Source organism: Equus quagga, chromosome 4, assembly GCF_021613505.1.
Source record: "Equus quagga isolate Etosha38 chromosome 4, UCLA_HA_Equagga_1.0, whole genome shotgun sequence".
Lineage (NCBI taxonomy): Eukaryota > Metazoa > Chordata > Mammalia > Perissodactyla > Equidae > Equus > Equus quagga.
In genome coordinates this window covers 78,823,657-78,838,095 of record NC_060270.1, presented here as the reverse complement: position 1 = coordinate 78,838,095, position 14,439 = coordinate 78,823,657, and the positions used below count along the sequence as shown (strand labels likewise).

The 14,439-nt window shown below is 42.8% G+C and overlaps 1 protein-coding gene across 5 annotated transcripts in view; it reads right to left on the bottom strand.

Annotated features, from left to right (window-relative positions):
* The window catches only part of MGAT5 (alpha-1,6-mannosylglycoprotein 6-beta-N-acetylglucosaminyltransferase), a 328,832-nt gene that overhangs the window by 94,240 nt on the left and 220,153 nt on the right, over positions 1–14,439 (bottom strand). The gene's annotated exons all lie outside the window — the stretch shown is intronic.

The window sequence follows — 14,439 nt, the reverse complement described above, 5'->3', positions numbered from 1 at the left end:
CACCCAGGTTGTACCAACTAAAGGACAGAAATTTGTAGGGAGCAAGGCTGAATCAATGGTTCTCGGCAGGGCTAGGGGCCCCAGACAACCCGATTCGACGCCAGCTGTGTTCAACCGTCCAGCTGGGTAAAAGGGGATGTGGGGGCAAAACCAAGCAACATCACCCCAACCTTGCATGTCCTCTAAGAATCACTCACTAGTGAAAGATGTCACTATGGGGCTATGCTGAAGGGATAGAAGGAAGACAGAATAAAAGGTGAGGCTCACTGGGATAGAAACCAACCCCAAAAGTCAACCACCCCCAAAGGTCAACCACCCCAAGGAACGCTATCTAGTCTACAGAAGAGACTTTTCTGGAAGAGAAAAAGCATTTTCCTCTGGATCTCTCTCATCATTTGAGTTCTACATCTTCCCCATTTTGATGCCTGACCAAGGGGGAAAGCGATCCCACACCCTCCCCAAACATGTGTCACTTGTGCCTATTAATTTTCAAAGGAATTTCACTAGAAGGCAACACTCAAAGACCCTGCTCTCCAATACATTCATTCTGTCCAGAGAAATCTGTTTTTCAGATGACCCTGCAGAGGCCCCACAATATTAAATGAAGCAACTGCTCTGCTTGACTCTGACCTGAACAGAACAGCTATACATAACTTAAAATGAAAGATACTCCATATTCAGTGAAATCCACACACTGCAGCTTCAACCATAGTCATTCACAGGGTGGTCAACAAACGCAGAAGTTGGTTCCTTTGTCTTGTTCTGGTTTTCTCGGGACTCAGGAGCCCTTTCCCAGGCAGGAAGCAGGCCCAGAAGCCCTTTAAGTTGGGCAGGGGTGGGTCTGCAGCAAAGGCCTAAGGATCTGAAGCCCTGGGCCCGCTCTCATACGCCCCACACGAAGATGAACAAGGCAACCCGGCAGAGCGCTGTGAACTGTGGAGATGAATGAGCTGCATAAATACTGTGTTATCACCATCCAGTCTCCCAGGCTTTTGCCTAATGGGGGTGACAGAATGAGGAGATAATAGGGTTGTGACTGGGGAGTTGTGCTCGGCCTGGCCAATCTGTTATTTCATTTCTGCATTTTTGAACAAGAGCCCAGAGGCAATGGCAATGGCTGCAGTTTGCTGGAAAGTAAATTACTGAATAAATTCAACTGCCAACAAGAGGCAGTAGTTGCTTTTTTTTTTTCCTTTTTGAGGAGCTGTGGGGGAGGGGATTTGAAGGACTATGGGAGAGGGGAAGACAGCCTGTGTGCATATGACATGTCAATAAGGCAACTTAAAATACTTCTTTGTAAACTTTTGGTTAATAGTAAAAATTCTGAAATAGAGTCTGACACTTTAAACTTTGAGATCAGGCTTTTTTTAACCTTCAGAAAATTTCTGTGGTGACTAAAGGTCCATGCTTTGATATTTATCTCTGCAATTCAGTCATCTAGTCCCTATGTGGGCACTTTTTTAAAAAACTAAATAATCTAAGGGCTGGCCGCATGGCCTAGTGGTTACGTTCGCTGTGCTCCGCTTTGACAATGCAGGTTCGGTTCCCAGGCACAGACCTAAACCACTCGTCTGTTAGCGGCCATGCTGTAGTGGCGGCTCACATACAAAAACAGGAAGATTGGCACAGATGTTAGCTCAGGGTAAATCTCCCTCAGATAAAAAAGAAATGCAGGGCTCAGGTCCCATCCCAGAGCTTCTGAATTAAAACCTGCATTTTGGGGCTGGTCTGGTGGTGTAGTGGTTATGTTCGTGCACCCCACTTCAGCTGCCCAGGGCTCATGAGTTTGGATCCCAGGCATGGACCTACACACTGCTCATCAAGCCATGCTGTGGTGGCATCCCACATACAAAATAGAAGACTGGCAATAGATGTTAGCTCAGGGCAGATCTTCCTCACCAAAAAAAAGAAGAAAAAAATCTATGTTAAAAAAAATAATCAATAACGTAGCATCTAAAACACTTACTAGATCTTACTTCACGTAATAATATACTCAGGTGTAGTCAAAAATAAAATGATAGGGACCAGCCCAGTGGCACAGCAGTTAAGTGCGCACATTCCACTTTGGCGGCCTGGGGTTCGCCAATTCGGATCCCGACTACAGACATGGCACTGCTTGGCAAACCATGCTGTGGTAGGCATCCTACATATAAAGCAGAGGAAGATGGGCACAGATGTTAGCTCAGGGCCAGCCTTCCTCAGCAAAAAGAGGAGGATTGGCAGCAGATGTTAGCTCAGGGCTATTCTTCCTCAAAAAAAAAAATAAATAAATAAAATAAAATGATAGTCAAACCCAAAAGAAAATGAACTCATATATATATATATATATATTTTTTTTTTTTTTCTGTCAGAGAGTCCCCTAGATTATAGTTTGAACAGTGAGAAGGAGGAAAAGTAAGTTATCTCTTCAAAAGAACTTGTGAGAAATGGCAGGCTTTTGCTGTACATAATTTGGTACTAAATCAGCTCTGACGCTGTATGAAGAACAAATTCCGCATACAAGATCTCCTCTACGTTTTCATCCCAACACTTCATGTTAACTCCTCTCTATCATCTGGAGATGTTAACTCGGGGATCGACAACCTGCAAGGACGGCTGAAGGACCTTAGATGAGACTTAAGGAGAAATGACGACCGTGCTTAGAAAGAGCACCACATTTCATGAACACCTACCAGACCCTCCGTACTTCTTCCCAGGAACCACGGAACCTGTCACAGGACACTGAGCAGCCGCAACAGGAGGGGTTGCTCCGCTGTGACTCACCCACAGGACACTGGGAAGTAACCACGGGCCCGGTGTGGACTGCTTCCAAGGGGCTGGTCAGCAGCTGGGTGCCTGCCTGGCCATCCTCACGGAGCACCCTGGTCTGAACACAAGCGTTCCTCAAGTTGTTTATAATAACTCAAAAGCCACAAGCACAGCCTGATGCTATCTGACATGACCTTTCTGTGGAGATCCAACCTCAGACCAAGCTTTCTCTTTTCGTTCTGCCTCATGATGGGAACACAGACTATAGCTGTGTTGGGAGGAGTTATTTACATTTCAAGGTAAATCAAAGAAACCCCATCATAAATGAGACACAGGAAATCCTGTACTTTGGGAAATCACTCTGTCCCAGGAGATAAACAAAAACGATTTTTAAGAAATGGTTGATGTTCGAGTTCTGACTACGTCCTGAGTTCTAAGTGCTTCACAGTGACTATTTCATATTATCTTCATGACAATCTAATAATATGTTTGCACAGATGAGAAAAGAGGAAAAGAGAGAGAGAGAGTTACTTAAACTACCAAGTCTACACACTACAGAATGACAATGTTGGGATTCAGAGCCAGACCAGCTGGTTCCAGAGCCCAAGGCCCTTAGAGCACGCTAACATTCACCCTTGTAGCCCAAATATTTTATTTTCTGGGCTCTGTGAACTATGGCAGTAAACATCCTTCAGAGGAAAATAATTTTATAAGCTAGACCAAAATACACATGAAAGACCCAGGAAAAAATATACATAGCATTACTTCAGTTTCTTGAGCAACTTATAGTGTATGTATTTGGGATCAAGCTGATTTTTTTACATGCTACAGGTTGGAGGGGACTTGCTAAAAATTAGCAATGGTCTTAAAATAATTTAGGACAAACATTTTATTCAGAAAAGCATTATTTTAAGTACTTCGGAAGCACTTATTTACAAATGATTACAAATCATCGTAAGTTTCCTGAGCAGATTACAGTGATGACTATTTTTAAGAACCACTGTTAGTTCAGCCTGAATAAGTCATTCAAGGACAAACATTTTAGAGCGTTCTTTCTACACCAGGTCATATGCTAGGTATTGAGGGATTATAGCATAAAGATGAGTTTCTGCCCTCACAGAATTCACCAACTACTCAATAAACGAGGTATGCACTATATCAACCAAGCAGTAAGGATGTCCGCTTTTGAAATATAATTCAAAATTTTTATTAAGTCAAATTTACCTTTCTTTCAATTGTATAAATCTCTGAGGTCTGTTTTTTCTACCACTAAGACCTATATATCTCTAAGTGCAAATATTCATTTTGACAGGTTGTCTGGTGGCCTTTAACCACAGCTGGCCCTACAGTGTTGGGTACCCCCATAGCACCTGGTTCAGTCACCAAGGGCAGAACCCCAGAGTCAGCCTGGGCTCCTCCCTTGGTCCCCATAACCCGTCAGTCAGCACGTCCTGGGGATGTCAGCTTCTCAAAATCCAACAACTCCTTGCCTCCTCTTCATCTTCCTTAGTTCTGGCCTTTCGAGACTTCTGCAATAATAAGATTTTCTTTTCCCTAAATAGAAACAGTTTTATTGGTTTTCCTGATCAAAATAGAAATATATCCCCATGTTGAACTTTTTTCAGACCATAGAGAAAGATATTAAGAAAGATGTCAACCATTATCTTACCACCTGGAAATAACCACTACTAGTGGGCTTTTTTTTCTAGACTTATGGATCTTTTTTATCCTCAAACCAAAATTGGATCCTACTATATCTACTCTTTTGTGTTCTTCTTTTTTCACTTACACAATGTGCCACAGGTATCTTTCCGGGTTAATAACCACAGCTCATCACTGCTTGTCAAAGCAGCACAATACTTCAGTGCCTGAATTCATTCCATCAGCTGGGATGCCCCACAGCTCTGGTCTGCCAGCAGCGCTTTGTGGAACTAACCACGCTTCCTCCAGGCCATGCAATTCTGTTCCATTCAGGTGGTAGGGTTGATGCCACTCCTGACTCCTTAGCTCCCCACCAGTTCTCACACGTCCAAGGATAGGCGCATAACCCTGAGCACGCCACCTGACCAAGGTTCATTTGAAAGATGGGTTTATGATCATCCAAGTCCCACCAATCCCAGTTGCTCCAGGATTAGTCAGAGCAACAGTTGAAGTCAATGTCTTTCTGCTACAGTTGCTAAGCTGGCAGGGTGGAAGACTAGAGCTGCAGATGTCATCTGTGTACCCATGTGAGGACAGCCTGCTTGAGAATGATGCCCATCCAGAGACATGCAAAGCCAAGATATGGAGAGAGGGAAGATGTATCCAAGTCCTAAATCCAGCTCTGCCTAAACCTGGTTTCAACAATGCCCAGTGATGACAGCCAACAAACCCTTGTGACCAAGTCACCATGAGAGAAATCCTGCCTGATACACCCAACCACAAGACATTTAGGATGTTTCCAATTCTTGACTATCCAAATGAACAAATACCATATATCATCACACCTTCATAAATTCTGCAGTGGATCTCTAAGTAGTCTCCATACCCCCAGGCTTGCCCTTCTTCCTTTCTCTCTGCTCCCTAACTCCAATCCATCCTCTGTTGCTTGACAAGGTACTCTTTGAAACAAATACACAACTATGGCAGTTTCCTGCTGAAAACCTTCAGCTCCTTCAGGATGAAGCAGAGCCCAGCACACCTACCATTCCAGTTTAACCTCAGGTCCCCGGCCCACCGGGACCTCTGCTCCATGCTGACCTACTTGGAGTTTCTCAATGCCACGTTTTTTTACCTTATCCCATGCTGGCATACATCTGGCATCTCTCTCAATTCCTCCTCCCTGTAAGTCTCAGCTCCCATCACCTCCTGGTTGAGGGATTCCCTAACTCCCGAAGACTGGGGTAAGGACCTTTCCTCTTAAATCATGAAGAATTAAAGCTCTGATTACACATCACTGTCTCCGCTAATGGACTACATGCGCCTTGAGGACTGAGCCAGGCTACATGTAGTCTCGCAGTGCCCAGAGCATGGCACGAATTGAGAAAATATTGAACGGACAATTGATGAAGCCAATGAAGAACGCATAATTAACTGGTGTAAATAACTTTGTAGGTAGATCGACATTACCAGCAGAAGAAGCCATGCCTAAACTACCTCCAGCATCACGCTCCTTGCAAACAAACTCCAAAACCAAAGCCCATTCTTCTTGGGATTCATCATTAGCCAAAGATGCTCACCACTATTCCAGAACCTAGTTCAGGCCTGGAATCCTGTAGGTGTTCAATAAATATTTACTGAATTAATAAATTAACATATCTTTTTATCTAGGTCACAAAGCAGATGTTGGGGAGAAGGCAAACAAATCAGTGATACAGACTTTTAAAATTCTAACATCACAGGCTTCTAAATATTATTTATTCATTTAACATCCAGAACATTCACTGAACACTTACTGTGAGCCAAGCAACAACTTAGGAGTTAGGGACATACCAGAGAACAAGATAAGCATGAATGGAGCTCCCCTCACTGTGCTTACATTCAGCTGAAGAAACAGATGGTAAATAAATAAACAAATAAAAAAGAAAGAAACACAACTGGTTTGGTGACCAATATTGAACTCTAGTTAATGATGTCATGCTGAAACATCTACAGATTAAGTGTTCTTTTATGCAACACAAAATAAAGGGTGGATTGATAGAGAGAAGAAAGAATCAGGACTGATATGTTGTAGAACAAATAAAGCAAACTATTAACTGTAGAGTCTAGGTTGTGGGTTTCTATTGAACATTTCTTTCACCTTTTTTGTATATTTGAAAAATTTTGTTAAAAAATAAGGAAGAAAATTGGCTGCTGTCATTCATGGCATTCACAATGTTGATGCTGATTCTGATGATGATGAAACCAACACGATAGAAACAACTTTACTGAGAAATAAAGTTACATCACACAAGAAGTAATCTTGGTTTTAAAAACTGTACATACATAGTGATGTCATGTTTTGAATTTTACCAAAACTTGATTTTTTTCCAAATGGTGGCGATACTAAGCTCTGCGAGACAGAGAGGAGACTGGGAAGGCAGGCAGGCTAGGGAAACTATTATGTACAGTTGAGTTGAAAAGATGAGTGCCTGAACTGCTGACAGAAGGCACACCAGAGTAAATTTTTCAAGTGTCAAAAAGCAATTTAGAAGAGACTGGACTCCTCAGAAGAACATCACTCCTGAAGGCTGAGACTCAGACTGAAGAAATTGCAAGGCTGATCCTATTACTCACTGGTCTGCACAGAAGTAAAAGGCAGGGGTTCTCCTGATCCAAGCTAAAGGCCAAAAAGACAGTTTGAATCACAAATAGCTCCTTTGATTGTCAGGCCCTAAAAATAAAATCATACACGGAAACAACTGATCCTAAGTTGAAGCCAACAGGCTTGTCATTTACTTGCATGAAAGGGAACTGGCTCATTTCTAAAGTTCTTGATTTGTTTAGGCAAAAGTTTTGGTCTACGAGCCACTATTCCAACCTGATCATGCAAATAAGCATGACTGTGAGCCCCCAATCCTGGGAGAAATTCAAGGACAACTAGTCTGATTTGAATGACAAGGACAACCAGTATGATTTGAAGAACTCTTGAAAGCCCAACCACGTGAATAAGTTCCGTGGGAAGACAAAAGAGAGCAACGTGAGGCCAGTGGTCCCAAGAAACTTCTGTCATCTTAAATTTATACCACACTTCTTACCCTTCCCTACATTGCTGCATGGACGAAAAATAGAACAGCGATTACTGTCCAGTTTAATTCAATCAATCAATATTTTCTGAATGTCTGTTATGTGCCAGGCATCCTTCAGGTCTGAGTTTCAGCAATGAACAAAACAGACAAAACTCCTACTAATACATGCCTCAGCTTCCAGGGTAGGAAAAAAGAAAATAAACCAAAGTAAGTGAAGCATAAATGCTAGGTGGTAATATAGTTATGGAGGAAAATAAAGCAGGGCAGGGGCGTAGGAAGTTAGGGGAGAAAGGAGTTGCATTTTAAAAAAGGATAGTCAGAGATAGTCTCACTGACGTGACATTGGAGTTAAAGACTTGAAGGAGGTGATACAGAAGTCTAAGGGAAGAATGTTCCAGAAGATGGAACAAGTAATGCAAAGGTCCCGGGGTGGGAGCATGCCTGGTCCATCCAAGAAACAGCAAGGAGGCTAAAGAGCAGTGAGCAACAACACATGCAGTAAGAGATGAGGCCAGACAGGAAGTGGAGCCAGACCATGCCGGGGACCTTGAGGCCACTTCACTGGGATGATTTGTCCTTCCCTACAGTGAGACACTATGGCATTGTGAGCACGGGAGTGTCATGATCTATGTTTAATTAACTACATTTTGTAGTTGGGGAAAACCTGGGTCTGTTTGTTCTTTAGTCATTAATTCAACAGATATTTATCACCAACGAGGTTACCACTTCAGCTACTGAGGACTCAGCAGTGATCATGCTCATGGGGCTCATACAGTGGGATTGGGGCTGGAACATAGGTGCTGCGAGAGCTGCAGAGCAGCAGTGTCTGGCTCAGGGGAGGAAGGCTTCCCGGAGGACACGACACCTCCCTGAAGGATGAGCAGGGTGTGTATGGGGGTGGTGGGGAGAAAGGGAGGGACAGGGGCTTCCAGACAAAAGAAGACAGAGAATATGGATATCACAGAGAACCTGTGGTTGTGTTGGGAAGTGGTTGAGGATGAAATGGGCAGGCTTGAAACTGACCCCTCCAGAACCCCCATCTGGGGGAGTGACGTCAGCATCACGGTGGAGTGAGTTGTTCCCTCTGTCTCTCCCCTCTAAATTACAAGTAAACGGACATCCTTTAACCAACAGAGGATTCCCTACACAGCACACAGGATGCCTAAGAGATCCACGCAGCTATATATACTCGGAATCCCCAATCTGTTCTTTACTCAACTCCCTGTCAGCTCCCTGTCTTTTCTGCCCTAAATTTCCACACGCACCAAGAGACAGTGAATATTCCCCAGCCTTGACAATAACTACAGAATGCGAGCATCCAGAAGGCGAATTCTTTGGTTTCTTCGTATTGTGAATGACAGCTGAAATGTGGCAGGTCCTCAAAAAATTAATTATTAAATAAAAATAAACGAATACAAACAGGCTTTTCCTAGAGAATAGGAAATGTCCTATGACAGTGCTATGAATAATGAGGTTGTTAAGCAGACTACTAAACGTTACTGAAACTTTTCAACCATAGGATGTAAACGTAAGTCTGAGACGAAACTTGGGTGAAACCAGAGACGAGGAGTCTGGTCATCTTGCTACTTTCAGCCATAGGCTCCAGGGAAAAAGAGGAAAACGCTCAATTAGATAAAGATGCTTTACCACTGCTGATCTTTTTACGTCAGCCAGATGAAGCTGTGAAAGAGGGTGCCACGCAGATAATTAGAACTTTCCAAAATACAGGATAACTCAAGGTGAAGTGGATGACTTCAGGGTTTTATTTTTTCTTGTAAATGGTATAGGCAAACGTTGTCTCTGTTTCATTTTTCTGTGTGGGCAGATTTCCTTCATTCGTTTACTGAGGTGTAATGCATCTTGCTTGGGACTGAGAAAAATAAGAAAGAGTGACTTCAGGAGTTCAGAACGAGCGGTAGGCACAGCAGACGAAAGGCCGCCACTGAAATAATGCCTAAATATTGGGTCAAGTCCATAAAAAGCGACATTTTAATTCTCAGCAAGAAATAACAAAAGTATCCCAAAATAAATACAAATTGGGAGCTAGCCACTTGATGGACTATAAAAAAGCCTTGGAAACGATGGTTTTAAAAGTAGAGCTTTGAAAATATTTATGATATACTAGGTGGTAAAAAAAGGAGATACAGAATTTTAGTACATATGTTACGACTATGTAAAAATGTACTCATGAAAAAGATAATGCTTACATTAGGGTACGGGAGCCTTTTTTGGTACAGGAGGGGCTTTCCTTGTTTTTGTAATAGGGTTATTCTTTTTTTTTAATTTGATTGGAAAGATGGAAGAAGTCACTTAAATAGAGTCTTCAAGAAAAAAATAAAATTTTGTTATGACGATGACTTGAAGGAGGCAGAGTGGTGAGGAATCTGGGTGGCAGCTTCAGAGGCCAACAGGCTGTCTGGTCAGGCTGGGTCAGGACCTGGAGAGGGATGTGTTGTGGGAAGAGAAGCGCAGGGGGGCTTGAGGTCAGAGAAGTGAGGGTCTTGAATACTCTGCTATGGATTTTGGACCTGGCTCTGTGGGCAAAGCGAAGGTACCACAGTCTTTTAGGAGGAACGGCCTGGTTCAAGTTGGGCTTTCAAAAACTGACTCTGGTGGCAGGAGGAAGGCCTTAGTGCCTAGGTCAGAGGCCACGCCATAGTGTGGACAAGAGGTGAAAGCAGGAACCAGGTCCCTGCCTTGAGGGAGGAACAAGCAGACTTCTCAGCTTCCTGGAAAAAACCATCACTCAAGAGATCTAGTCTAATGGCCTTAGTGTTGCTTGCCCACTTGGTCCCTGTAGAAGCTGATTGGGAAGCTTCCAGCAATACTCCATGCTGACACCTACAAGATGTCCCACTGCAAACAGAATACACGGAGAGGATGTTCCAGCGAAACTCTGAGAATTGGGACAAAATAATAGACAAACCAGGCTTTTGAACTTGTAGAAACACCACCAAGTGAATGAGGAAGTGAGTTAGAAGAGAAATAGAAGCAGGCTTAAAGTGAGAAGCATAGTACTCTGCATAGTACAGAGAGCAAATGCATTCTGGTCAGGAGTGCAGTCACACACCACATAACGATGTTTTGGTCAACGGGACCACATATACGACGGTGGTCCCATAAGAGTTGGTTCCATATAGCCTAGGTATGTAGTAGGCTATACCATCTAGCTTTGTGTAAGTGCCCTCTATGATGTTCGCACGATGAAATGGCCTAACGATGCATTTCTCAGAATGTATCCCTGTTGTTAAGCAACACACGACTGTATCTTATATTTCACTGTTCCTAAAGATGCTTCAGCAAATGGTGCGTTCTTCTCTTTATCCTCCTGCTGGGCCCTTTCTGACTGGCCTTCCCTATGCTCTCTCTGCACGCCATATGTGCCAGAACACTGCTAAATCTCATAATAGGACAGCTGGACTCAAAGATTTGATTCTACAACATTCTATTTCTGCAGTCTCCAAACTTTTCACTGTGCACCCCATCAGAAGAACACAATCTAAGTACACCCACAACACGTTAATATTTATACATTATATGATTATTCTTAGCCCATATATTAAGCAGTAGTGAATCTGTCTCATTGTTAAAAAACTAATATGGAATAAATAAAATTTTGACATTTTCATCGCATACTCAAAGGAATGGTCTTCCCCCCCTTCAGACCACCAGAATAGCCACATTTACTGAAAGGGGGAGGAAATGAAAGATTCTGTGGGAACAACAGGGCTGGACTGGACCCCGTTCCTTTGTCACGCAGGAAGGAAGGGACTCTCTTTGAGGATGCGCCCAAGTTCTCTGTGGGCAGGCTCTGGAATGCAAGGTGCAGGCATGAGTCCCTGTTTCCTGCTGTACTTTCTCCAGTTGACACATCTCAACACAACAAAGGTCTCGAACTGCTTCACTTCCCCATTTCGTCCACTAGGGCAGCCTCATCCATGAGGAAGTTTTCCATCAGCCTGTAACTTGATGGATTGAGCAACCGTTGATGATTCTTGCCCTGCTCCATGGTCTCATCAGTTTTAAAATGCTGATTTTCTAATTCTTTATTCCTTTTGCATTTATTAGCTGTAATTTCTCCATGATTAACAACTTTCTCTCAGCAACTATTTGATTATCTTCAAATACAATTTGTCCTAGAAAATCAGGATCAAAGCTGGATTCTTTCCCTTTATCGTTCAGAATAATGAAGTGGTGTCCTAGGAACCTGCAAAGGTGACCGATTGATCTTGTGGGTTTTTCTCATTTGGAGGCTTACTCATTTGGAGTGTCATCTTGGACTCATGGATTATTTGTCATTGGTTTGATTTCAATCCACTGCAGTCGTTATCCTTTTTGATGTTCAAACTACCCCATCTTTTGCTGCTGTGTCCTTCTTTTCTGTTTTTTAAGATTTTATTTTTCCTTTTTCTCCCAAAGCCCCCTGGGTACATAGTCGTGTATTTTTAGTTGTGGGTCCTCCTAGTTGTGGCATGTGGGAGGCCGCCTCAGCATGGCTTGATGAGCAGTGCCATGTCCACACCTAGGAGTCGAACTGGCGAAACCCTGGGCCGCCAAAGCAGAGCGCTTGAACTTAAGCACTCGGCCACGAAGCTGGCCCCTCCTGTGTCCTTCTGACTCATCCTGTGGTCCTTCTCAGCTTCCTTGCTTTCTGGCATGACAAGATGTCCCATCTTGAACCTTTCCTGCCCTAGACCTGGAATCAGCTCTTAGTCCTAGGAGGAGGTTCCTTTTAGTGGGAAAGGTATTTAGGGAATCCCAATCGGAGTGCTATGGATACTCATTGCTACTGAATTGTCTTTCGATCCTTTTCAAAATACAGAGCTATGAAACATTTGTTTTAAAGAGAAAAAAATAAGTTCATATTAATATTTCCTATTGAAGCTGAAGGTTATACAGTCTATTTGAATTCTTTAAGTACTCTTCCCTTGTATACTGAAAATCTTGGTTCCTACAGTAAACCTGCAATAGTTTCAAATAACAACATAAACATTTCCCACTATGAATGTACAGTCCAAAGACTGTATTCTAAGATCACTTGAAAAAATTATTTTCTCTATGTGAGAGATTAACACCAACCTGATATATCACTAGGTTTGTTCGTTTCATTTTTTTCAATCAATTATTAGTGAATGCTTTTTTCTTTTAGATTTTTCTTTTTAAATTACGTACAGCATTTACATGGTTCCAAAGTCAAAGTAAGGCTCAGAGACATCAAGAGACGTCTACTTTCTACCCCCGTCCCTGCACACCCCTCCTCCAATGCTAATCATTTTCATCAGCTTGTTATTTCTTTCTTCCAGTGTTTCTTTGAAAATACAAGCAAATTTATATACACCAACATACACACGTGTTCCTCCTCCGTACTTTTCTTATACAGAAAGGAGTAGCTCTTCACACTGCCCTGCGCCTTGGGGTTTTGTTTTTGCTTTTTTTTGTTGTTGTTGTTGAGGAAGATTCGCCCTGAGCTAACATCTGTGTCAATCTTCCTTTCTTTTGTACGCGGGCTGCTGCCACAGCATAGCCACTGACAAGTGGTGTAGGTCTGCGCCTAGGAATTGAACCCAGGCTGCTGAAGCGAAGTGTGCTGAACTCAACCACCAGGCCATGGGGCTGGCCCCATGCACCTTGGTTTTTATCCCTTACCATGTTCTAGATATCTCCCTCCAGAGAAGGAGACCCTCCTCATCCCTGCACAGCTACTTAGTACTTCACTCTATCAGTGAACCACGCTCTTCACTCAGTCCCCTATTATGAACACTAGGGTTATTTCTAGTCTTTTCCTTTTACAAAGAGGGCCACCATAAATGGCCTTGCACATGTGGCATTTCTTATTGTCGCTCATGCATCTTTGGGATAGATTCCTAGATGTGATTTGCTCAGTCAAAGGAAAGATGCACAGGTAGTTTTGCCAGACTGTGACAAATACCCTCTCACAGGGGTAGTACCACACTGCATTCTCACCACTAGGATGGGAACAGACTGGTTCCCCTGAGCCTCACCACTGGAATAGCTTTGCCAGCAAACTGTCAGACATGGGCCAATCTGATATCCGGGACATGGGATCTTGGCGCCATTTTAAAATGTATTCTTCTCATCGTGAGTGAGGTTAACATGTTTTCATATGTTTGTGGTAATAAATTGCTTTTTCCTCAGAACCAGTAATAGCTTTTGCCATTTTCCTATCGGATTGTGGAACTTTTCCTTCTCAATTTTAGAAGCTCTTTATATATTAGTGATATTAACCCTCTGTGGTAGAACTCACTTATAGTGTTATTTGTTGTTATTGTTTTTGACATACAGTTGGTTTTTTTTTAAAGGTAGCCAAATGTATCAACTTTACCCCCTGATTCTGAATTCTGAGTCATTAGGAAACTTATCCCTGTCCCAGGATAATAGGAATTAACCCACGTTTTCATCTTTAGTTATATTTTAAACAGTAGATTTCTTTCAATTCAATCAACCAACACTGCTGAAATCCTCTATCTGAGGAGAACAAAACAGGCTTTTTGGGATTCTGAATTCCAACACTCTAAGAAAGAACTTCATACTTTCTGGAAAGGACTCCTGTTTTTACTCACTGGATATAGGTAAATACCATGTCATGGAACGCACACATATACCACATCACTCAGTCAGTTTAGGCCACTTGGACAGAGCTGACATTCTGTTTCATTTGATGTAACACAGGGGTCACGTCCTAGGCCATTTTGTACCACCTCATCCCAACCGTCAAAGTTACCCAGCAAAGTCAAACCAAAGGCCAACTCTGACCATGCCTCGCCATGCTGCCCAGCCATCTGTCACCTCACACGCCATATATGAGTGTGTTCTCTGAACCATGCCCCAGGGGCTGGTTGCAACAGCAGTAGGAAACAGCTCTAGGAACAATAATAATGTTTACGATGCATATAGCGCACACGCACAAATCTGAGCTAAAAACAAGATTTAAACACGAGCTGATTTTTTTTTTTTTTGGAAGATT